This window comes from Bubalus bubalis, chromosome 18 (assembly GCF_019923935.1).
Source record: "Bubalus bubalis isolate 160015118507 breed Murrah chromosome 18, NDDB_SH_1, whole genome shotgun sequence".
NCBI lineage: Eukaryota > Metazoa > Chordata > Mammalia > Artiodactyla > Bovidae > Bubalus > Bubalus bubalis.
In genome coordinates, this window is record NC_059174.1 from 14,584,570 (window position 1) to 14,608,313 (window position 23,744).

The window sequence follows — 23,744 nt, forward strand, 5'->3', positions numbered from 1 at the left end:
AAAAAAATTTTTTTTTGGCTGTGCTGGGTCTTTGTTGCTGTGTGGGCTTTTCTCTAGTTGTGGAGAATGGGGACTACTCTCTAGTTGTGGTTCGTGGGCTTCTCATTGTGGTGGCCTCACTTGTTGTAGAGCATAGGCTCTAGACATGTGGGCTCAGCAGTTGCTGCTCCTAGGCTCTAGAGCAGAGGCTCAGTAGTTGTGGCTCTTGGGCTTAGTTGCTTGGTGACGTGGGGGATCTTCCTAGATCAGGGTGGAACCGGTGTCTCCTACATTGGCAAGTGGATTCTTTACCACTGAGCCACCAGGAAAGCCCCATGGTGCCAATCCTGAACATCATCAGAGAGGGGTGGGGAGAGCGCCCAGATCCTGGGAGGGGTGCTACAGGGGGAGGCTGGTCCCTCCACCTGGAGTTGTGGGGAGCTCCACGTGGGCCTGGGGTGGGCAGGTAGCCCATGATATCCAGAGAGAGGAGAGATGCTAGGCCTCTGCTATTCTGATCTGAGAGTCTGGGGCTCTCATTGACAAAAACAAAAACGAAGAACAAAACCAGGCCCCAATTTTGGCTTGTATTTTCCGCTAGAGGGCAGCTTAAACTTTCAAAAGAAAAGAAATCTTTAGCAACTTGGTAGAGCAGGGACGGAGGAGCCTGGTGGGCTGCCGTCTATGGGGTTGCACAGAGTCGGACATGACTGATGCGACTTAGCAGCAGCAGCAGCAGCAGCAGCAGCAGAGCATTGAGAAGTCCTTTCAGCGTTTCTTCTGGAGCCTCTGGGCCTTGTGGAAGGCTGCAGGGATTAGAAGGGAACAAATAACTTCTTACCTCACAGAACCCACAGTCTGTTTAGGGGAGAGACATATTAAGCAAAAGAATACCTGGTGAATATAGTCAGACCTGGAATAAACAGCACGAAGGAGACAGAATCTTAGGCAGAGCCCTCTTTGAGGGATACTGAGCTAAAACCTTCAGGATAAGACAGAAGCAGCCATTGGTGGGAGGTGGAGGGGGACTCAGGAAGAAGTGCAAATTCAGTAAGGAAAGTGGGGTGACTCAGGAAGACAAGAGCCCCAGTTCTAGAAGCCTTGAGACAGAAGAAAGTTTGGCGTATTCCAGAAACAGAAAAAGTATCTTAACTGTGATGTTGGATATATCAACCTACACAGGTGATAAAATTGTATAGAATTTAATACACACACACATACACACATGATGAGCACAAGTAAAACTATGCAAATCTGATTAAGGTCAGTGAATTGTATCAGTGTCAGTATCCTGGTATTCTATATTCTATATTATATTATAGCTTTGAAAATGTTCAGTTCAGTTCAGTTCAGTCGCTCAGTCATGTGGACACTTTGCGACCCCATGAACTGCAATACGCCAGGCCTCCATGTTCATCACCAACTCCTGGAAATGTTACTATTGGAGAAAATCCTGGTCTCCCACGTTGCGGGCAGACGCTTTAACCTCTAAGCCACCAGGGAAGCCCCATTGGAGAAAACAGGGCAATGTATTTATTCAACCTGAGGAGAAACCAGAGTATTCATTTCTTTGTTCACACCAATATTATTGTTCAGAATAAATTACATAAATAAAAATATACCCTTTTAAAGTATACACTTCTAGAATTTCCCACTCCAGTACTCTTGCCTGGAAAATCCCATGGACGGAGGAGCCTGGTAGGCTGCAGTCCGTGGGGTTGCTAAGAGTTGGACACGACTGAAGCGACTTAGCAGCAGCAGCAGCATAGTTGTATAATCACCTCCACAGCAAAGATATAAAAGTTCTTCATTGCCCCAAAAGGTTTTCTTAAGCTTCTTCCCAGTCAACTACCCCCAAACCTGCTGCTTCCAGCCCCTGGTAACGACTGATCTGCTGTCAGTATAGCTTTGTCTTTTCTAGGTTTCATATAAATAGTATTATACAGTGTGTACTTTTTTTGTGTTTGACTTCTTTCACTTAGAATAATGTTTTTTTTTAATTCACTCATATTATTGCATGTAATAGTAGTTCATTATTTTTACTCCCAGTATGTAGTTTTCCCCCACAATTTATTTAATCATTCACTAGTTGTGGATATTTATGTTGGTTCAATTTTTGACCATTATGAATTAAATTTTTATGAGTATTTGAGTACAAATTATTTTGTGCTCATATGTTTTCATCTTTCCAAAGTAAATGCCTGGGAACAGAATTTCTGAGTCATATAAGTATATACTTAACATTTGAAGAAATTGCAAAATTGTTTCCGTAAGTAGTATGATGGTTGATTTTGTGTCGATTTTACTGGGCCATGGAGTATCCAGAGGTTTGGTCAAACATTATTCTCAGTGTTTCTGTGAGAGTGTTTTTTTTTGTTGTTGTTGTTCAGTCACTAAGTCGTGTCCAGTTCTTTGCGACCCCATGGACTGTAGCATGTTAGGCTCCTCTGTTCTCCACTATTTCTCAGAGTTTGCTCCAATTCATGTTCATCATGCTGGTGATGCTATCTAACCCTCTCATCCTCAGCCACCCTCTTCTCTCTTGGCTTTCAATCTTTCCCAGCATCAGGGTCTTTTCCAAAGAGTCAGCATCCAGTGGCCAAAGTATTGGAGATTCAGCTTCAGCATCAGTCCTTCCAGTGAATATTCAGGGTTAATTTCCTTTAGGATGGACTGGTTGGATCTCCTTGTACTCCAAGGGACTCTCTAAAGTCTTCTCCAGAACCACACTTGGAAAGCATCAGTTCTTCAGCACTCAGCCCTCTTTATGGTCCAACTCTCCCATCCATATATGACTACTGGAAAAACCATAGGTTTGACTGTACAGATCTTTGTTGGCAAAATGATGTCTCTGCTTTTAAATACACTGCCTAGATTTGTCATAGTTTTCTTTTCAAGGAGCAAGCATCTTTTAACTTCATGGCTGCCGTCACCATCCACAGTGATTTTGGAGCCCAAGAAAATAAAATCTGCTTTCAATTTTCCTCCTTCTATTTGCCATGAAGTGATGGGACCAGATGCCATGATCTTAGTTTTCTGAATGTTGAGTTTCAAATAAGCTTTTTCACTTTCCTCTTTCACCCTCATCAAGAGGCTTATTCATTCCTCTTTACTTTTTGCCATTAGAGTGATATCATCTGCATATCTGAGGTAGTTGATATTTAGGTTGAGATTAACATTTAAATTGGTGGACTAAGTAAAGTTAGTCTTGATGAAAGTGAAAGAGGAGAGTGAAAAAGTTGGCTTAAAGCTCAACATTCAGAAAACTAAGATCATGGCATCTGGTCCCATCACTTCATGGCAAATAGATGGGGAAACAGTGGAAACAGTGGCTGACTATTTTTGGGGGCTCCAAAACCACTGTAGATGGTGACTGCAGCCATGAGATTAAAAGACACTTACTCCTTGGAAGGAAAGTTATGACCAACCTAGACAGCAAATTAAAAAGCAGAGACATTACTTTGTCAACAAAGGTCCATCATAGTCAAGGCTATGTGTTTTTTTTTGGATGTGAGAGTTGGACTATAAAGAAAGCTGAGTGCAGAAGAATTGATGCTTTTGAACTGTGGTGTTGGAGAAGACTCTTGAGAGTCCCTTGGACTGCAAAGAGATCCAACCAGTCCATCCTAAACGGAATCAGTCCTGAATATTCATTGGAAGGACTGATGCTGAAGCTGAAACTCTAATACTTTGGCTACCTGATGCAAAGAGATAACTCATTTGAAAAGACCCTGATGCTAGGAAAGATTGAGGGCAGGAGGAGAAGGGGACGACAGAGGATGAGATGGTTGGATGGCATCACTGACTCAATGGACAAGAGTTTGGGTGAACTCCAGGAGTTGGTGGTGGACAGGGAGGCCTGGCATGCTGTGGTTCATGGGGTAGCAAAGAGTCGACACAACTGAGCAACTGAACTGAACTGAACTGAAATAAAGTAAAGCAGATTGTCCTCTTTAATGTGGGAGAGCCTCATCTGATCAGTTGAAGGCTGGAGAACAAAAAGACTGACTCTACTCCCAGTAAGAGAAAATTCCTTCTACCTGACCACCTTCAAATTGGGATAACAGCTTTTTCCTACCTATACGTGTGCATGCTAAGGCATTTCAGTTGTGTCCAACTCTTTGTGACCCTATGAACCATAGCCCACCAGGCTCCTCTGTCCTTGGTATTCTCCAGGCAAGAATACTAGGGTGGATTGCCATGCCCTCTTCCAGGGGATCTTCCTGACTTAGGGATTGAACCAGCATCTTTTACATCTCCTGCGTTGGCAGGTGGGTTCTTTACCACTAGATCCACCTGGGAAGCCTTTTATACTTGAACTTTATTCTCCTACCTTTATACTGGAACTGAAACATTGGCTCTTCCTGAGTTTCAAGCCTGCTGGCCCTTGGGCTGAACCTATACCATCGGCTCTCCTGGTATGCAGGCCTCTAGAGTCAGACTGTGAAACTACCATGAGCTCTTGGTCAGCAGCTTGCTGACTCATCCTGCAGATCTTAGGATCTGTTTGTATTTCAGTTTTTCTACAGAGCTCTATTACAAGTAGCTGTGCCATTTTCCATTACTTCTAGCAATAAACAAGAGTTTCAGTTGTTCCACATCCTCACTAACACTTGTTTTAATTTAGTTAAATTTTGGACACTTCAGTAAGTATATAGTGCTATCTCATCATGCCTTAAATTTGTATCCCTTGATAATTAATTATGTTGAACATGATATCTTGTACTTTACTATTTGTATATCTTCTTTTGTGAGCTACTTGCTGAGGTCTTTTGTCAATTTTTTTTTTTTTTTGGCTGCACTGTGCAGCTTGCAGGATCTTAGTTCCCTGACCAGGGATTGAACCCATGCCCCCTGCAATGGAAGTGCACAGTCCTAACCAGGGAAGTCCCCAGTCTTTGGTATTTTTAGCAACTTTATTGAGATATCACTCACATGTCACACAATTCACCCATTTAAAGTGTACAGTCTAGCGACTTCTAGCATGTGAACAGTGTTGTTCATCCATCACCACAGTCAACTTTAGAAAAAAATCACTACTTCAAAAAGGAGCTCTGCATCTGTTGACCATTACTCCCTAAACCCCAACCCATCTTCCACAGTCAGAAGAAACCACTAATCTACCTTCTGCCTCTATAGGTTTGCCTATTCTGGGCATTTCACATAAAATTAATCATACTGTCTGTGCTCCTTTGTGACTGGCTTTTTTCACTTAGCATGTTTTCAAGGCTCGTTCATGCTGTAGTATATAACAGTACTTCAGTGCTTTTTATGGCTGAGTAATACTCTCTTATAATGATATATCACATTTTATCTGTTCATCAATTGATAAACTTCTGGTTTTTTACATTTTTTGCTATTATGAATAATGCTGCTATGAATATTCATGTACTACAAGCTTTATGGCACCCCCTCCAGTACTTTTGCCTAGAAAATCCCATGGACGAAGGAGCCTGGTAGGCTGCAGTCCATGGGGTCATGAAGAGTTGGATACGACTGAGCTACTTCACTTTCACTTTTCACTTTCCTGCATTGGAGAAGGAAATGGCAACCCACTTCAGTGTTCTTGCCTGGAGAATCCCAGGGATGGGGGAGCCTGGTGGGCTGCCGCCTATGGGGTTGCACAGAGTCGGACACGACTGAAGTGACTTAGTATTAGCATATTTTCATTTCTCTTGAGTACATACTTAAGAGTGGAATTGCTTGATCATATTGTGACTATGTTAGCCAGTTGAGGAACTGGTAAACTGTTTTCAAGGTGACGGTGCTAGTTTCCATTCCTACCAGCAGTATATTAGGATTTTATTTTCTACCAGTCCCCGTCAACCCATATTATCGTCCATCTTTTTTATTATAGCTGTTCTGGTGAGTGTAGAGTGGTATATCTTATTGTGGTTTTGATTGGCATTTCCCTGATGGCTCCTGCTGTTGAGGATCTTTCCGTGTGCTTAGGGCTATACATATATCTTTCTTGTAGAAGTGGTTATTCAAATCCTTTATCAATTTTTAAAATTGAGTAGTCTTTTAATTATTGAGTTGTAATAGTTCTTTATATATTCTACTACAGATACCTAATCAGATTTATAATTTGTAAGGATTTCCTCCCCTTCTATGGGTTGCCTTTTTATTTTATTTTTAACTTAGATGATATCCAGATTTTATTTTTTCTTTTGTCAATTTTCCTTTTTGATGTCAAAGCTAAGAAATCAAGGCTTAATCAAGGTCATGATGATTTACAAACTTGTTTTCTTCTAAGAGTTATACATTTTTAACTCTTATGTTTGTATCTTTGATCCACTCTGAGTTAATTTTTGTATATGGTGGGAAGTAGTAGGGAAAATTCATTCTTTTGCAAGTGGATATTGAGACACCATTGAATTGTCTTGGTACCCTTGTCAAAAATCAACTGACCATAAATGTTGGTGTAAATTTATGGACTTCTAATTCTATTTCATTGATCTATATATCGATCTTTATGCCAGTACTATGCTGTCTTGATTATAGTAACTTGTCATAGGTTTTGAAATCGGGTGGTATAAATTTAACTTTGTTCTTCTTTTTAAGAATGTTATTGCTTATTCTGGGTCCCTTGCATTTCCATATGATTTTAAGATCAGTTTGTCAATTTCTGCAAAGAAGCAGATTTTGATAGGATTTTGATAGGGATTGCATTGAATTCACAGATCAGTTTGAAAAATATTGCCATCTTTAACAATATTAAGTTTTCTGATCTTCTGATATATGAACATGGGCTGGTTTTCCATTTATTTAGGTTACCTTTTTTTTCGACAATGTTTTTTAGTTTTCAGAGTATAAGTTTTATACTTCTTTGGTTATATTCATCCTAAGTGTATCATTCTTTCTTATGCTGTTGTTGTTGTTCAGTTGCTAAGTCATGTTCGACTCTTTGCAACGCCACGGGCTGCAGCATGCCAGGCTTCCCTGTCCTTCACTATCTCCTGAAATTTACTCAAACTCATGTCCGTTGAGTCGATGATGCCATCCAACCATCTCATCCTTTGTTGCTCCCTTCTCCTCCTGTCCTTAATCTTTCCCAGCATCAAGGTCTTTTCCAGTGAGTCGGTTCTTCACATTAGGTGGCCAAATTATTGGAGCTTCAGCTTCAGTATCATTTCTTCCAATAAATATTCATGGTTGATTTCCTTTAGGATTGACTTGTTTGATCTCCTTGCAGTCCAGGGGACTCTCAAGAGTCTTCTCCAGAACCACAATTTAAAAGCATCAATTCTTCAGCACTCAGCCCTCATTATGGTCCAACTCTCACACCCATACATGACTACTGAAAAAACATAGGTTTGACTATATTTCTTATGCTACTATAAATAAAATTGATTTCTTAATTTTATTTTCTGTTTTCTCTTTGCTACTGTATAAAAATACAATTGATTTTTTGTTTAGAGATCTTGTATCCTGCAATCTTGCTAAACTCCTTTACTCTAATTGCCTTTTAATAGAGTCATTAGAACTTCTTATGTATAAAGTCAGTGAAGTGAAATGAAATTCTCAGTTGAGTCCAGCTCTTTGCAACTCCATGGACTGTAGCCTGTCAAGCTCCTCTGTCAAGTCATCTGCAAATAGAAATAGTTTTGCTTCTTTTTCATTCTGAATGTGTTTTATTTGTTTTTCTTGCCCAATTGCCCTGGCTAGGAGAAATTCCCAAACAAGGTTGAATTGACATGGCAAGTGAAGTGAAAGTCCGACTCTTTGTGACCCCCATGGACTATACCACCCATGGAATTCTCCAGGCCAGAATACTGGAGTTGGTAGCCTTTCCCTTCTCCAGGGGCTCTTCCCAACCCAGGGATCAAACCTAGGTCTCCTGCATTGCAGGAGATTCTTTACCAACTGAGCCACAAGGGAAGTCCAAGAATGCTGGAGTGGGTAGCCTATCCCCACCTAGGAATCAAACCAGGGTCTCCTGCATTGAAGGCAGATTCTTTACCAACTGAGCTATAAGGGAAGCCCAGAAATGGCAAGAGCTAACATCTATGTTTTATTCCTAATCTTAGAGAGAAAGCATCCATTCTTACACCATTAGGTATAATCTTACCTGTGGATTTTTTATTGACTTTATCAGGCTGAGGAACTTCTCTTCTATTCCTATGTTATTGAGTATTTATCATGAAGGGATATTGAACTTTATCAAATGCTTTTCCTCTGTCTCTTGAGATCGTGTGGCTGTTTTCCTTTATTCTATTGATGTGGAGTATTACATTAATGATTTTCAAGTATTAAACCAACCTTGCATTCCTGGGATAAATCTCACTTGGCCATGATGTTATATATTGCTGGATTCAGTTTGCTTGTATTTTGTGGAGAATTTTTGCATCCATATTTAAAAAACATTTTCTGTAGTTTTCTTGTGATGCCTTTGTTTGGTTTTGATATCAAAGTAATACGGACTTTATAGTCTCCTGCATTTTTCCTATATAAGATTTATCACAATTTACACTTCTCTATTATTCCTACCTCATTTTTAAACAGTGAGCTCCATGAGGGGAAGAAACATGTTTGCTTCCTTATCACCAATTCCTAGTGTCTTTCTCAGTATCTGGCACACAATCAGTGCTCCATAAATGTTTGTAGCATTCATCAGTAAGTAAATCAGTACATGAGTATTGTGAATAAAATTCCATATTTTATAGCAAGACAAGAAAAATTTACACATGAAAAAATTTCCCTGCCCTTTGGCCTCCTATTTCCCTCCTACTGTGCATTGTGTATCTGAATTATGCATCGGCCAAACCTCCCCCATAGCAGAAATACCTGCTCAGCCATAAGGAGCGACATTCTCCCAGTATCAACAAAACAGCTCATTTAAAGATAACATTCCTTCTTGATCTTGTAAGGGGCAAGAGCCCCTTACATCTGGATTGTGTAAACTGTCAATAATACCTCATTTAATGTACAGCTCTGTCTCAAAAAACTTAGATAACTGTATTTTGACTTCTAACAGGTGGAATAGTTTCTAGAGCTTTCTGAGATGCTGCTTCTGGATTATACTGCTCAACTTGGCTCAAATAAAATTTTCCATTTCTTTCTAAGATTGAATAATTAATTTTTAATTGACAGTATTCATACCACCTAGGGCTAGTCCCTTATCTCTGTCTTCACAGCAGGTTTCTTTCAACAGATAGGCTCTCCCTCATGCACTGCTGAGGTGTTTTGATTTACAAGTGTTTAATTTGTTAGCATCATTTTCTCAGAATCACACATATGCCTCCAAGTATAGCTATTTGGTTCCTGATTGATGTCTCAGAAGACCTTTCCTGACTGCCTAATATAACTAGATCTCACCCCATAATTCTTTCACTATACCCAGTTTATTTTTTCCAAGCATTTTGAAAATGCTTGTACTTATAAGTATAAATGTACTTATAAGTTGTACTTATAAATTTCGTTCTTTTCTTGTCTGTTCTGTCTACCTCAGAGGGTGAGGACTACATCCCGGTCACTAACACCTCCTTATTACCTAGTAGAGTGTCTGGAACATGATTGAAGCAAATGAATATTTCTTGAGTCAATAAAAGGACACATGGATAGCAGGTCTATATTAAAATTCATCTCTTTCAGTCCTCTTGGCCTCATTAAAGGATGAGCTCCAAAAATTAGAAACTATAAGGTCTGTAGCCATTGAAGTTGGGATCCTAAGTGAAACTGTGAAACTCAGCAGAACCCTGGGGCCCTCCTGGACCCAAGACCTTTTTTCCCGTCCCCACTTTTTGTTTTCAGGAAAAAAGCTTTCAGTCTCCTAGATTTTACCTAAATCCCCAAGGGCAGATTGAAACAGTTATTAATTAAAGGAAGTGAGGGAGGTATGAAGATTCCTTAAAAAACTAGGAATAAAACCACCATATGAACCAGCAATCCCACTCCTAGGCATATACCCCGAGGAAACCAAAACTGAAAGAGACACATGTATCCCATTGTTCATTGCAGCACTATTTACAATAGTTAGAACATGGAAGCAACTTAGATGTCCATCAACAGATGAATGGATAAAGAAGCTGTAGTACATATACACAATAGAATATTCAGTTCAGTTCAGTTCAGTCACTCAGTCATGTCCAACTCTTCGCAACCCCATGGACCACAGCATGCCAGGCCTCTCTGTCCATCACCAACTCTCAGAGTCTACTCAAATTCATCTCCATTGAGTCAGTGATGCCATCCAACCATCTCATCCTCTGTCATCCCCTTCTCCTCCTGCCCTCAATCTTTCCCAGTATCAGGGTCTTTTCCAATGAGTCAGCTCTTTACATCAGGTGGCCAAAGTATTGCAGTTTCAGCTTCAGCATCAGTCCTTCCAATGAATATTCAGGAGTGATTTCCTTTAGGATGGACTGGTTGGATCTCCTTGCAGTCCAAGGGACTCTCAAGAGTCTTCTCCAACACCACAGTTCAAAAGCATCAATTCTTCGGCGCTCAGCTTTCTTTATAGTCCAACTCTCACATCCATACATGACTACTGGAAAAACCATAGCCTTGACTAGACGGACCTTTGTTGGCAAAGTAATGTCTCTGGTTTTTAATATGCTATCTAGGTTGGTCATAACTTTCCTTTCAAGGAGTAAGCATCTTTTAATTTTACTCAGTCATAAAAAGGAATGCATCTGAGTCAGTTCTAATGAGATGGATGAACCTAGAAGTTATTATACAGAGTGAAGTGAGTCAGAAAGAGGAAGATAAATACTGTATTCTAATGCATATATACAGAATCTAGAAAAGTGGTACTGAAGAATTTATTTACAGGGCAGCAATTGAGAAACAGACAGAGAATAGACTTATGGACATGGGGAGAGGGGAGGAGAGGGTGAGGTGTATGAAAAGAGTAACATGGAAACTTACATTACCATCAGATCAGATCAGATCAGTCGCTCAGTCATGTCTGACTTATGTAAAATAAATAGCCAACGGGAATTTGTTGTATGGCTCAGGAAACTCAAACAGGGGCTCTGTATCAACCTAGTGGGGTGGGATGGACAGGGAGATGTGAGGGAGTTTCAAAAGGGAGGGGATATATGTATACCTATGGCTGATTCATGTTGAGGTTTGACAGAAAACAGTAAAATTATGTAAAGCAATTATCCTTCAATAAAAAATAAAATAAAAAGGGGAGTGAAGGAATGCAGAAGCAAAGGAAAAGCAGTCAATTAACAATAGAGCAGCAATAAAGCAGGGTCCTGATTCCTCTTGGTAAGGAGAGGGGGTAGACATAACAATCTGACACATATTTCTAAGTCCTTCTGTAGGAACTAAGGACTCCAACCAGGAGGAGGATGGTAACTTCAGGCAGAGAACCAGCACATGAACCCCAGATTGGCTGGAACCAGAAGGTCAATGATTGAGATTCTGGGAACACCACCCTGTTATCTCACAACCGACCAATGAGAGGAGAGTTACACCCCCTGCAGGCCTCCCCCCAGATTTTGCCCATAAAAATGCTTCCCCAAATACCATCTGGAATTTAAGCTTTTTAAGCATGAATTGCCCACTCTCCTTCCACAATCTTTGCAATAAACTTTTCTCTGCTCCAGACTCCCATGTTTCAATTTTTTTGGCCTCACTGTTTGTGAGATACATGGATTTGGGTTCAACAGTAATGGGAGTAATTGGATCCAGGGAGTAGAAGCTAATAGGAGGCACTCAACAACAAAGGCAAGGTGGGAATGGTTGCCAGTTATGAGCTGCAGAGTCAAAGCAGCAATCTGAATCATCTGACCCACATAGACCTACGGTGTTGCCTATTTGATCATAATGTTCCTAGAACTGAAACAGATAGGAAGCCTACTAAATTCTTACTTATTCTGTATAAACATAAAATTTCTTGGCCAAATGAACAAAAGTCTAAACTGAAGAGTAAAGACAGAGTCACGGGCTCTTAAACAGTTCCCCAACTTGAGCTAGTTTATAGACCCACAGCCCCTTGAATAAAGAGAAGGCTGGTTCCCCTTGAGGAAGGACCTCAGTATACTGCCAAAATTTTATGCCATTAACCCTTCTCCCAGCCTTGGGTACTTGTGCATTGGGAAAAAGGAAATAAGGAGAACTTTAGGGGACTACTAGACATAGGCTCTGAATGCTTTCAGCTGGCAAAACCAGCAATATACACGTATTGTTCTCCTTCAGGGATACATCAGCACTCCAGCCTTACATCATGGTTTAGTCTGTAGTGTTCTTGCTCACCTTTCTCTTCCACAAGATATCACATTGGTTCGTTATATAGATTACATTGTGCTGGTTAGATCTACTGAGCAAGAAGTAGCAACTACTCTAGACTTGTTGTTAAGATTTTTGCATGCCAGAGGGTAGAAAATTACTTTTGAAAAAAATTCAGGGAGAAATGCAGATGCCCATCAAACACAGGATAAGATGTTCAACATTGCTAATCATCAGGGAAATGCAAATCAAAACCACAATGAGAAATCACCTCACATCAGTCAGAATGGTCAGGATCAAAAAGAACACAAATTTTAAAAAGTTGGCGAGGATGTGGAGAAAACGGAGCCCTCCTACACTGTTGGTGGGAATGTAAATTGGTGCAGTCACTAAGGGAAACAGTATGGTTTCTCAAAAAATTAAAAATGGAACCACCATATGACCCAGCAATCCCACTGGGTATATATATATAAAAAAAAAAAAACCACTAATAAAAAAAAAATGGACATGGGTTTGGGTGGGCTCCGGGAGTTGGTGATGGACAGGGAGGCCTGGTGTGCTGTGATTCATGGGGTCGGAAAAAGTCGGACACGACTGAATGACTGAACTGAACTGATGTCCCCTATGTCCATAGCAGCATTATTTACAATTGCCAAGATATGGAAGCCACCTAAGTGTTCATCAACAGATGAAAGGATAAATAAAATGTGGTGTGTGTGTGTGTATATATATATATATATATATGCAATGGAATACTATTCAGCCATAAAAATAGAATGAAAATTGGCCATTTGTAGCAACATGAATGGACTTGGAGGATATTATGCTAAGTGAAATGTCAGACAGAGAAAGACAAATACTATACGATATCACTTACATGTAAAATCTAAAAAAAACATAACAAACTAGTATATATAACAAAAAACAAGCAGACTCACTCACAGATACAGAAAACAAACTAGTGGTTACCGTGGGGAGCGGGAAGGGGGAGGGGCAATGTAAGGGTGGGAGGCTAGGAGAGTCAAACTTTTATGTTTAAAATAAACTACGAGGATATACTGTACAATGTAGAGAATGCAGACAATATTTTATAAAAACTGTAAATGGAATGTGGGCTTCCCTGGTGGCTCAGAGGTAAAGAATCCACCTGTCAATGCAGGAGACATGAGTTCAATCCCTGGGTTGCAAAAATCCCCTGGAGAAGGAAATGGCAACCCACTGCAGTATTCTAGTCTGGGAAATCCCATGGAGAGAGGAGGCTGACGAGCTACAATCATGGAGTCACAAAAAAGTTGGACACAACTTAGTGACTAAACAACAGCAATGACATAAATGAAGTGTAACCTTTTTAAAAAATATATAAATTTACTTATTTTAATTGGAGGCTAATTACTTTACAATATTGTAGTGGTTTTGCCATACATCAACATGAATCTGCCATGGGTATACACGTGTTCCCCATCTTGAACCCCCCTCCCACCTCCCTCCCCATACCATCCCTCTGGGTCATCCCAGTGCACCAGCCCTGAGCATCCTGTATCATGCATCGAGCCTGGACTGGCGATTCATTTTACATATGACATTATACATGTTTCAATGCCATTCTCCCAAATCATCCCACTCTCGCCCTCTCCCACAGAGTCCAAGATCAGATCAGATCAGATCAGTCACTCAGTCGTGTCCGACAAAGGACTGTTCTATACTGTATCAGTGTTTTTCTTTCTGGCTTACTTCACTCTGTATAATAGGCTCCAGTTTCATCCACCTCATTAGAACTAATTCAAATGTATTCTTTTTAATGGCTGAGTAATACTCCATTGTGTATATGTACCACAGCTTTCTTATCCATTCGTCTGCTGATGGACAGCTAGGTTGCTTCCATGTCCTGGCTATTGTAAACAGTGCTGCGATGAACATTGGGGTACACGTGTCTCTTTCAGTTCTGGTTTCCTCGGTGTGTATGCCCAGCAGTGGGATTGCTGGGTCGTATGGCAGTTCTATTTCCAGTTTTTTAAGGAATCTCCACACCGTTCTTGATAATGGCTGTACTAGTTTGCATTCCCACCAACAGCGTAAGGGGGTTCCCTTTTCTCCACACCCTCGCCAGCATTTATTGCTTGTAGACTTTTGGATACCAGCCATTCTGACTGGCGTGAAATGGTACCTCATTGTGGTTTTGATTTGTATTTCTCTGATAATGAGTGATGTTGAGCATCTTTTCATGTGTTTGTTAGCCATCTGTATGTCTTCTTCGGAGAAATGTCTGTTTAGTTCTTTGGCCCATTTTTGATTGGGTCATTTATTTATCTGGAATTGAGCTGCAGGAGTTGCTTGTATATTTTTGAGATTAATTCTTTGTCAGTTGCTTCATTTTCTATTATTTTCTCCCATTCTGAAGGCTGTCTTTTCACCTTGCTTATAGTTTCCTTTGTTGTGCATAAGCTTTTAATTTTAATTAGGTCCTACTTGTTTATTTTTGCTTTTATTTCCAATATTCTGGGAGGTGGGTCATACAGGATCCTACTGTGATTTATGTCAGAGAGTGTTTTGCCTATGTTCTCCTCTCGGAGTTTTATAGTTTCTGGTCTTACATTTAGATCTTTAATCCATTTTGAGTTTATTTTTGTGTATGGTGTTAGAAAGTGTTCTAGTTTCATTCTTTTACAAGTGGTTGACCAGTTTTCCCAGCACCACTTGTTAAAGAGATTGTCTTTTCTCCATTGAATATTCTTGCCTCCTTTGTCAAAGATAAGATGTCCATAGGTGCGTGGATTTATCTCTGGGCTTTCTATTTTGTTCCATTGATGTATATTTCTGTCTTTGTGCCAGTACCATACTGTCTTGATGACTGTGGCTTTGTAGTAGAGCCTCAAGTCAGGTAGGTTGATTCCTCCAGTTCCATTCTTCTTTCTCAAGATCGCTTTGGCTATTCTAGGTTTTTTGTATTTCCATACAAATTGTGAAATTATTTGTCCTAGCTCTGTGAAAAATACTATTGGTAGCTTGACAGGGATTGCATTGAATCTATAGATTGCTTTACCTTTAAAAACTGTGAATCACTATATTGTGTTCTTGTAATTATATAATATTGTACATAAATCATACTACAATAAAAAATTTTTAGGAAATTTCTACCTTAGTGAAATCTCTAGGGGTCCAATAGTATAGGGCATATCAAGATATTCCTTCTAAGGTAAAGGATAAGTTGTTGTCTCTGGCCCCTCCCACAGCCAAAAAGGAGGCACAGTGCCTAGTGGAACTCTCTGGATTTGGGAGGCAACATATTCCTCATTTTGAGTGCGTTACTTGGGCCAATTTACCAAGAGACCAGAAAAGCAGTTAGTTTTGTATGGAGCTCAGAACAGGAGATGACTATGCAATAGATACTGAATGCTTAACCATGGACCCCCCAAGTTACTATGCAACCTGAGCTGCCCATCATGAACTGGCTTTTATCTGACCCATCAAGCTACAGAGTTTGGCATGGACAGCAGCTCTACATCATCAAGTGAAGACAAGATACATCTGATTGGCCTTGGCAGGCCCTGAAAGTACAAATAAGTTACATGAAGAAGTGGCCCAAATACCCACAGTCCCCCTTCTGTTACGCTGCCTCCTCTCTCCCAGCCTGTATTTATGGCTTCATGGGGAGCTCCCTACTCTCAATGGAAGGAAGGCTTGGGCCTGGTTTACAGATGGTTCTGCATGATATGCAGGCATCACACAACAGCCCCTCTCTTGGGCATTCCTGAAGGACAGTGGTAAAGGGAAACCCTCACAGCAGGCAGGACTTCAAGCAATGCATCTCGTGATTACATACTGTGATTACATCTTGTGATTACATCGTCACTTTGTGATTACATACAGATTCAGGGGCTATGGCCGTTTGGCTGGATAGTCAGGGGCTTGGAAGAAATGTGATTGGAAAATCAGTGACAAGGAAATCTGGGGAAGAGGTATGTGGCTAGGCCTCTCTGAATGGGCAAAATATGTGAAGATATTTGTGTCTCATGTGAAGTTCACCAAAGGATGATCTCAGCAGAGAAGGATTTTAATCATCATGTGAATAGGGTAATCCATTCTGTGATACCAGTCCATGAACCCTCAATGAGCTCATGAACAAAATGGCCGCAGTGGCAGGGATGGAGGTTATGCATGGGCTCAGCAACACGAGCTTGCACTCACACGGCTCACCTGGCTACAGCTACTGCTGGGTGCCCACTCTGTCAGCAGCAGAGACAACACTGACCCCCTGATAGAGCACCATTTCCCATGGCGAGCAGCCTGCTACCTAGGGGCAGGTTGATTACGCTGGCCTACTTACATCATGAAAGGGGCAGCATTTAGTTCTTACTGGAATAGACACTTACTTTGGATACAGATTTGCCTTCTCTTCTGACAAAACCACTATCCATGGACTTACAGAATGCCTCATTCATCATCATGGCATTCCACATGACATTGCTATTTATCAAGGAACTCACTCCAGAAGAAATGCAGCAATAGGCCCATGCCATGAAATTCTTACCATGTTCTCTACCATCTGAAAGCAGCTGGATTGATAGAAGATGGCCTTTTGGAGACTCAGCTACAACACAAGGTAGTGCAAGCACAATGCTTTGCAGGGCTGGGGCAGTTCTCAGAAGACTATGTATGCTCTGAATCGGCATCTGGTATATGGTCCTGGCTCTCCTGTAGCTAGGATTCACGAGTCCAGGAATCAAAGGGTAAATGTGAAGGCGGCACCACTCACTATTAGCACTAGCAATCCTTGAGCAAAATTTCTGCTGCTTCCTGTTCTCTTGGTGTTATGCTCTACTGACCTGTGCTGTGCTTAGTCGCTCAGTCGTGCTCAACTCTTTGTAACCCCATGGACTGTGTCCTACCAGGCTCCTCTGTTCATGGGGATTCTCCAGGCAGGAATATTGGAGTGGGTTGCATGCCCTCCTCCAGGGGATCTTATCAACCGAGGAATCAAACTGGGGTCTCCTGCATTGCAGGTGGATTCTCTACCAGCAGAGTCACCTGGGAAGCCCTCTACTGGCCTAGAGGTCTTAGTTCCAAAAGGAGAAATATTTCCAACAGGAGACACAAAGGTGATTCCATTGAAATGGAAGTTAAGGCTGCCACCTGGCCATTTTGGGCTCCTCATGCTTCTGAATCAACAGGCAAAGAAGGAAATACTGTATCAGCCAGAGTGATTGATCCTAATCACCAAAAAGTCTGGTGTTACTCTACCATCAAAGTAAGAAAGAGTATATCTATATCAATATCTATGCTCAGTCACTCAGTCATGTCCAACTCTTTGTTACCCCATGGACTGTAGCCCACCAGGCTCCTATGTCCATGGAATTCTCCAGGCAAGAATCTGGAGCAGGTTTTAATTTCCTATTCTAGAGGATCTTCCCCACCCAGGGATCGAACATGTGTCTCTGGCATCTCCTGCATTGGTTGGCAAATTTTTTTATAACTGCACCACCTGAAGCCTATATCTATATCTGGATCACTTTCCTGAACACTGAAAGTTAATATTGTAAATCAACTATATTTCAATTAAAAAAAAAGAGTATGTCTGGAATACAGGAGATCCCTTAGAGTGTCTCTTAGATTTACCATGCCCTGTGATTAGGGTCAATGGAAAACTACAACTTAATCTGGACAGAACTATTACTGACTCAGATCCTTCAGGAATGAAGGTTTGGGTCATCCCAGCAGGTAAAGAACTACAATCAGTTGAAGTACTTAAGGCAAAGGGAATATGACATGAAGAGTGAAAGAAGGTAGTTATAAATACTACTGATAACCAGTTATTAGAGAAATGCAAATCAAAATTACAATGAAATTACCTCATACCAACCAGAGTGGCCATCATCAAAATATCCACAAACAAGAAATGCTGAAGAGGGTATGGAGAGAACAGAACCCTCCTACACTGTGGATGGTAATGTAAATTGGTACTGCCACTATGGAGAACAGTATGGAGGTTCTTTAAAAAAACTAAAAAAGAGAGCTACCATACGACCCTGAAATCTCACTTCTGGGCACACATTCAGAGAGAAACATGATTTGAAAGTATATATGCACCTCAATGTTCATTGCAGCACTATTTACAACAGCCAAGACAAGGAAGTAACCTAAATTGTCTACTAATAGAGGTATAGATCAGAGAAGGCAATGGCACCCCACTCCAGTACTCTTGCCTGGAAAATCCCATGGACGGAGGGCCTGGTGGTCTGTAGTCCATGGGGTCGCTAAGAGTCGGACACGACTGAGCGACTTCACTTTCACTTTTCACTTTCATGCATTGGAGAAGGAAATGGCAACCCACTCCAGTGTTCTTGCCTGGAGAATCCCAGGGATGGGGGAGCCTCGTGGGCTGCCGTCTATGGGGTCACACAGAGTCAGACATGACTGAAGCGACTTAGCAGTAGCAGCAGCAGAGGTACAGATAAAGAAGATGTGGTACATATATACAATGGAATACTACTCAGCCATTAAAAAGAATGAAATAATGCCATTTGCCACAACATGGATGGACCTAGAGAGTGTCACACTGAGTGAAGGAAGTCAGACAGAGAAGGAGAAATATAGTATGACATCCCTTATAGGTGGAATTTAAAAAGAAATGATACAAATGAACTTACAAAACAAAAAGAAACTCATAGACTTAGAAAATATATTTAAGGTTGCTGGGGGGAAGGATGTGGGGAGGGGATATCTAGGGAGCTTGAGATGGACATGTACACATTGCTATATTTAAAAGAAATAACCAACCAGGACCTACTGTATAGCACATGAAACTCTGCTCAGTGTTACGTGGCAGCCTGGATGGGAGGGGAGTTTGGGGGAGAATGGATACATGTATATGTGTGGCTGAGCCCCTTCACTGTTCACCTGAATCTATCACAACATTGTTAACTGGCTATACTCCAATACAAAATAAAAAGTTTAAAATAAAAAATAAATATAAAAAATAAAATAAATACCTGCAATGACCAATGGACCAGTTACAGAAACAAGGACTGTAATTACCATGAGTACTTCCGCCTTATTTTGTTATGGCTTCTCCAGCGGCTCAGTGGTAAAAATCCACCTGTAATGCAGGAGCCACAGGAGATGGGGGTTCAATCCCTGGGTCAGGAAGATCCCCTGGAGGAGGGCGTGGCAACCTACTCCAGTATTCTTGCCAGGAGAGTCCCACAGATAGAGGAGCCTGGCAGGCTACAGTCCATAGGGTTGCAAAGAGTTGGACACGACTGAAGTGACTTAGCACATTGGCATATGGTTACAAAGATAGATATATAGATAAAGAAATAGTTTTCTTTCCTCTCCCATTCCCTGCCATGCAACATAAGGTATATTGACTTTGCATCAAAGTATTTTAAATATTGTTATTATCACATCACAGGATTTAGGTTATGGTATATCAAGAAGAGTAAGCAACACTCCGTGACTTTACTTCCTCTTCTGGGTAAGGTTTAGTGTGTTATCAATTGTATACAAGATCATTGCATCCCATTAGATGAAATTATGAACTAGTTATTGCCTTTATTTGGAGATTAAATATGGCTTAAGAAGATGTGTATGGGTTTTCCATTGAAAAATGGTGAACATGTGATATGGTTAATTTTATTGTCAGTTTTATATGCTCAGATGTGCAGTTAAACATTATTTCCGGATGTGTTTGTGAGGATGTTTCCAGAATTAGCATTAGAGTCACAAGACAGAGTAAAGAGGATTGCCTTTCCCAAAGCAGGCACCATCATTCAACTCACTGAGGACCTGAGCAGAACAAAAAGGAGCAGGAAAGGAGGAGCTGGATGAAGGGAGATGGAGGAAGGGAAGAGAATGTGGCAGTACTTTCTTTCTGAGTGCTGGGCTGGGATAGTGACCCTCTCCTGCCCTCAGCACTCCTGGTTCTCAGAATCTATACCATCAGCTGTCTGGCTCTCAGATACAAGACACTATTTCACCTTCCTTTAGCTCAGCACAAGAAATCCCACTGCACTGTCCAACCCAGTTTGGACAGAGCAGCACCATGTGTCATACACAATCTGATGACCCCAAAGCAAGGCAGACTCTCATGAAGCAACTGATTTGGAGACAGAAGGATTTTTAATTACTTCTTAAATGATGATATACCTTTTCATTATTTAAGGACCTTTTAACTGAGAGGTATTGATAGTAAAATAAAGCAATTAAAATATTAATTTAATGGCCCCAATTAAAGTGACTCACATACCCCAGGTTTCTGTGTCCTGTCCTGTCCTGATGAGCTTGGAGTCACCTCCTCTATGACACTGACCTTATCTCTTCCACTCAGTATTTATGAGCCATTCTCCTTGCCTTTGCAAAGCTTACCCATCATTTAAGGGCAAGCCCACATCCTCCAGGGAGCCTCCTTTGCCTGTTCTCCTCTGAACTTTTTGTAGTCATTAATCCTACCTCTAGATCTTATTTGATGAGTTAAAAAAATAGCACATATATTACTATATCATAGAATTTGATAACTGCATTTCATTATAATTGGCTTCCTTTGTAATTCTACATATTTTACTTGTGCTCATAAAAATATTATTCTGTAAAAGGATCTCGAAGCTCCACCTAGTGGGACCATGGCACAGGAGAGATTAAGAATCTCTGCTTCTACCATGTGTAAAACATATAGCTATAAAATATATAACACAGGGAGCTCAGCTCGGGTCTGTGATGATCTAGAGGGGTAGGATGGTGGGGGGAGGGAGGCTCACGAGGGAGGGGAAATATGTATACTTATAGCTGATTCACATTGTTGTACAGCAAAAGCTAATGTAACATTGTAAAGCAATTATCCTCCAATTAAAAATTTTTTTTTAATTTTTAAGTAAAAAAAAAAAAAGAATCTCTGCTTATCTGCTTACACTCTCCTACTTTTGACTCTCCTGTCAGCTCAACTGAGGAGCCTGAAGTGGCTGGAGCAGTGGCCATCAGATGGCATAGGGGGAAGCATCCCCTTCCAGAAGCCACGCCCTTCTGCCTACACACGGGAAAACACTTACAAGAAGGGCTTGTGGTTAATCACACCAGCAAAGAGCCCTCTTTACTGCAGATGGAAGGCTCCAGTTGCTCACCAGGCAACAACACTAGGAGAAGGAGTTGTCAGATGAAAAGGAATCTTGGGACTCAGCCAGCTTGGACCCCCAAACAGATCCAAAGAGATGACACCAGGGCCACAAGGACCATCTCTGTTGCATGTTGGATTGCAAGGAGGCTGAGATTATAGACTGAATCTGAATGTCCCCTCAAAATTCACATGTTGAAACCTAACCCCCAATGTGATGATAATAGGTCATAAGAAGAGAAGCCTCCTGTTCTAGGATTAGTGCCCTTTTAAAAAAAGACAGGAGAGAGGCTCGTCACCCCTTCTACCAGGTGGGTCCATGGCCAGAAGACAGCCATCCATGAATGGGGAAGTGGTCCTCACCAGACACAGAGTCTGCCAGCACCCTGATCTTGGACTTCCGGCCTGCAGACTGTGAGTGATACATTTCTGTTGTCTATAAGCCACCCAGTCTTGGCATTCTGCAATAGCAGCCCAAGTAGTCTAAGACAGAGGCAGAGCTTTCTTAAATTCTCCCCTGCATTCAGAGCATACCTGGATTCAAATCCCATGTCTGCCCCTTCTTAGTTATGCAGCCGTGGCAGGAGCTGACCCGTCTGTGTCCTGTTTCCTCACCTGTATTATCACAGGGATAATAAGAGTAGGGATGAGAGTACCTGCATCGTGGGACTGTCAGGAGGGAGACATGAATTAAGAGGCTGGCATGTAGTAAGCAGGGTCTAAGTGCCAGATTTTTTGTTGCTTCTCCTCACGTGATCAGCCACTCATTGAGTGACATGGAGCACGTTGCATCTGCTTCATGGAGGCCTGACGCAGAGTGAGCATTCAGTAGTGGTCCACTGTTGTCATTTTGACCATGATTTCTAGCACCAGGCACAGTACTGACTTTAGATGAATTAGTCAAGCCCCAATTTGGGAGAAGATTCCAGTCACAGGGCCTTTGGCTCAACACTCTAGTGCAGGTGTCCTGGGATATCCATCGCCAAGAATGATGACTCTGGGTTCAGGAAACGTGGTTGGACCTGTGACACATTCAAGCTGGAAGAAGATGGAGATGAGTCTGACAAGAATAACCTGCTGATCACTCAACCTTTCCTGACTGCCACTGCCTTGCCCATCCTTCCAGGCCCCGCACCACTCCCTCCAGGAAGTCCACTCTGGCTACTCCAGCCTCGGGGATCCCTCCCTGCCGTGAAGTTCTCAGCCCTAGGAATATGCACCCCTCAGCACTAGGCCTTTTGCAGCCCCCTAAATCACTCCCCGAGCACCTCAAGGGCAGAACAACAGCTCCCCTGCCCTCTTTGGCTCGTTGATATCTCCTGGCAGAGGGCATGCATAAGGCACTGATTAATAGAATCAGTTTTCTGCCACCTGCAAACAGAGACATCTGTCCTGATTCATACCATACTCTTTTTTTCTAAGCTTCTTTGCAGCCCTTGCAGTCCTCACACCATCACCATAGAGTGAATGAAACATGTTTTACCAAAAGAAAACTAAGGCTCAGAGAGAGGAAGCAATCTGTCCTAACACTACAACAGTGTCATTGCCAGGGTAGACATCAGCACAACCACACTGCCTTGGGTCCCTAATTATATTCCCCATTACTCCATCACTCTGCCGAGAGCCTTGTTGTTGTGGATTGATGAAAGCAGGCAGGAACCACACTCCAAGCTGAATTCACGATGGGCACAGCTTACTCCCATTAATCTCTCCAGTGCAGAGACTCTAAGTTCACAGGTACAGCTAGCACGATTCCCTCTCCTGGAATTCAGTCTCTGCTGTTAATCTTTAGAGTACTAACCTTCACTCTGATAACACATTCTTGTTTAATTTAAACAGGTCTCCTCACATTGCAGTCAGAATCTCCATCTCTTTCTGAGAATGGTTGAGTGTGGAAGTGGTGCAGGGACAGGAGAGAGGTTCTGGACATTTCTCTGGCTTCCATAAAATTTTGTTTTGGATTTTGTTTTTTATCTTTGACTGCACTGGGCCTTCATTGCTGCAAGCAGGCTACTCTTCTAGCTGTGGTAAACAGACTTCTCATTGCTTCTCTTGTTGCAGAGCAAGGGCTCTCCAGTGCATGGGTTTCAGTAGCTGTGGTTCATGGACTCAGTTGCCCCATGGTATGTGGAATCTTCCCCAACCAGGGATCAAACCTGTGTCCCCTGGATTGACAGGAGGATTCTTTACCACTGGACCACCAGGGATATCCCACTGAGTCTTGTCCGATCTCAAGAAAATAACCCTGCAAGCCTCAGACAAACTATTTTGATGAATTCCTTGGCCTCAGTTTCCCCAAATGAAAAATAAAGAGTTTGGACTAAACTCTACCCCAAGATGTCCAAGAAAGTTCAGGGAGTGGGTATGGGGTATAGCACTCTGTTTCTCCTCAACCAGAGCTGCTATATTTTATCTGCTTCCTAAGTTTTGTTTTTAATTTAATCAGAAACATATAAATACATTCCCATCATAAATATCTAACCAA

The 23,744-nt window shown here is 41.6% G+C and overlaps 1 long non-coding RNA gene across 1 annotated transcript; it reads right to left on the reverse strand.

Annotated features, from left to right (window-relative positions):
- Nucleotides 1-547: 547 nt before the first annotated feature.
- Nucleotides 548-22,496, reverse strand: LOC123330317. The gene is made up of 2 exons (XR_006546149.1): nt 21,794-22,496; nt 548-785 (listed from the first exon to the last, which is right to left on the reverse strand). It is a non-coding gene; the product is annotated as an uncharacterized LOC123330317 (long non-coding RNA).
- Nucleotides 22,497-23,744: the final 1,248 nt, after the last annotated feature.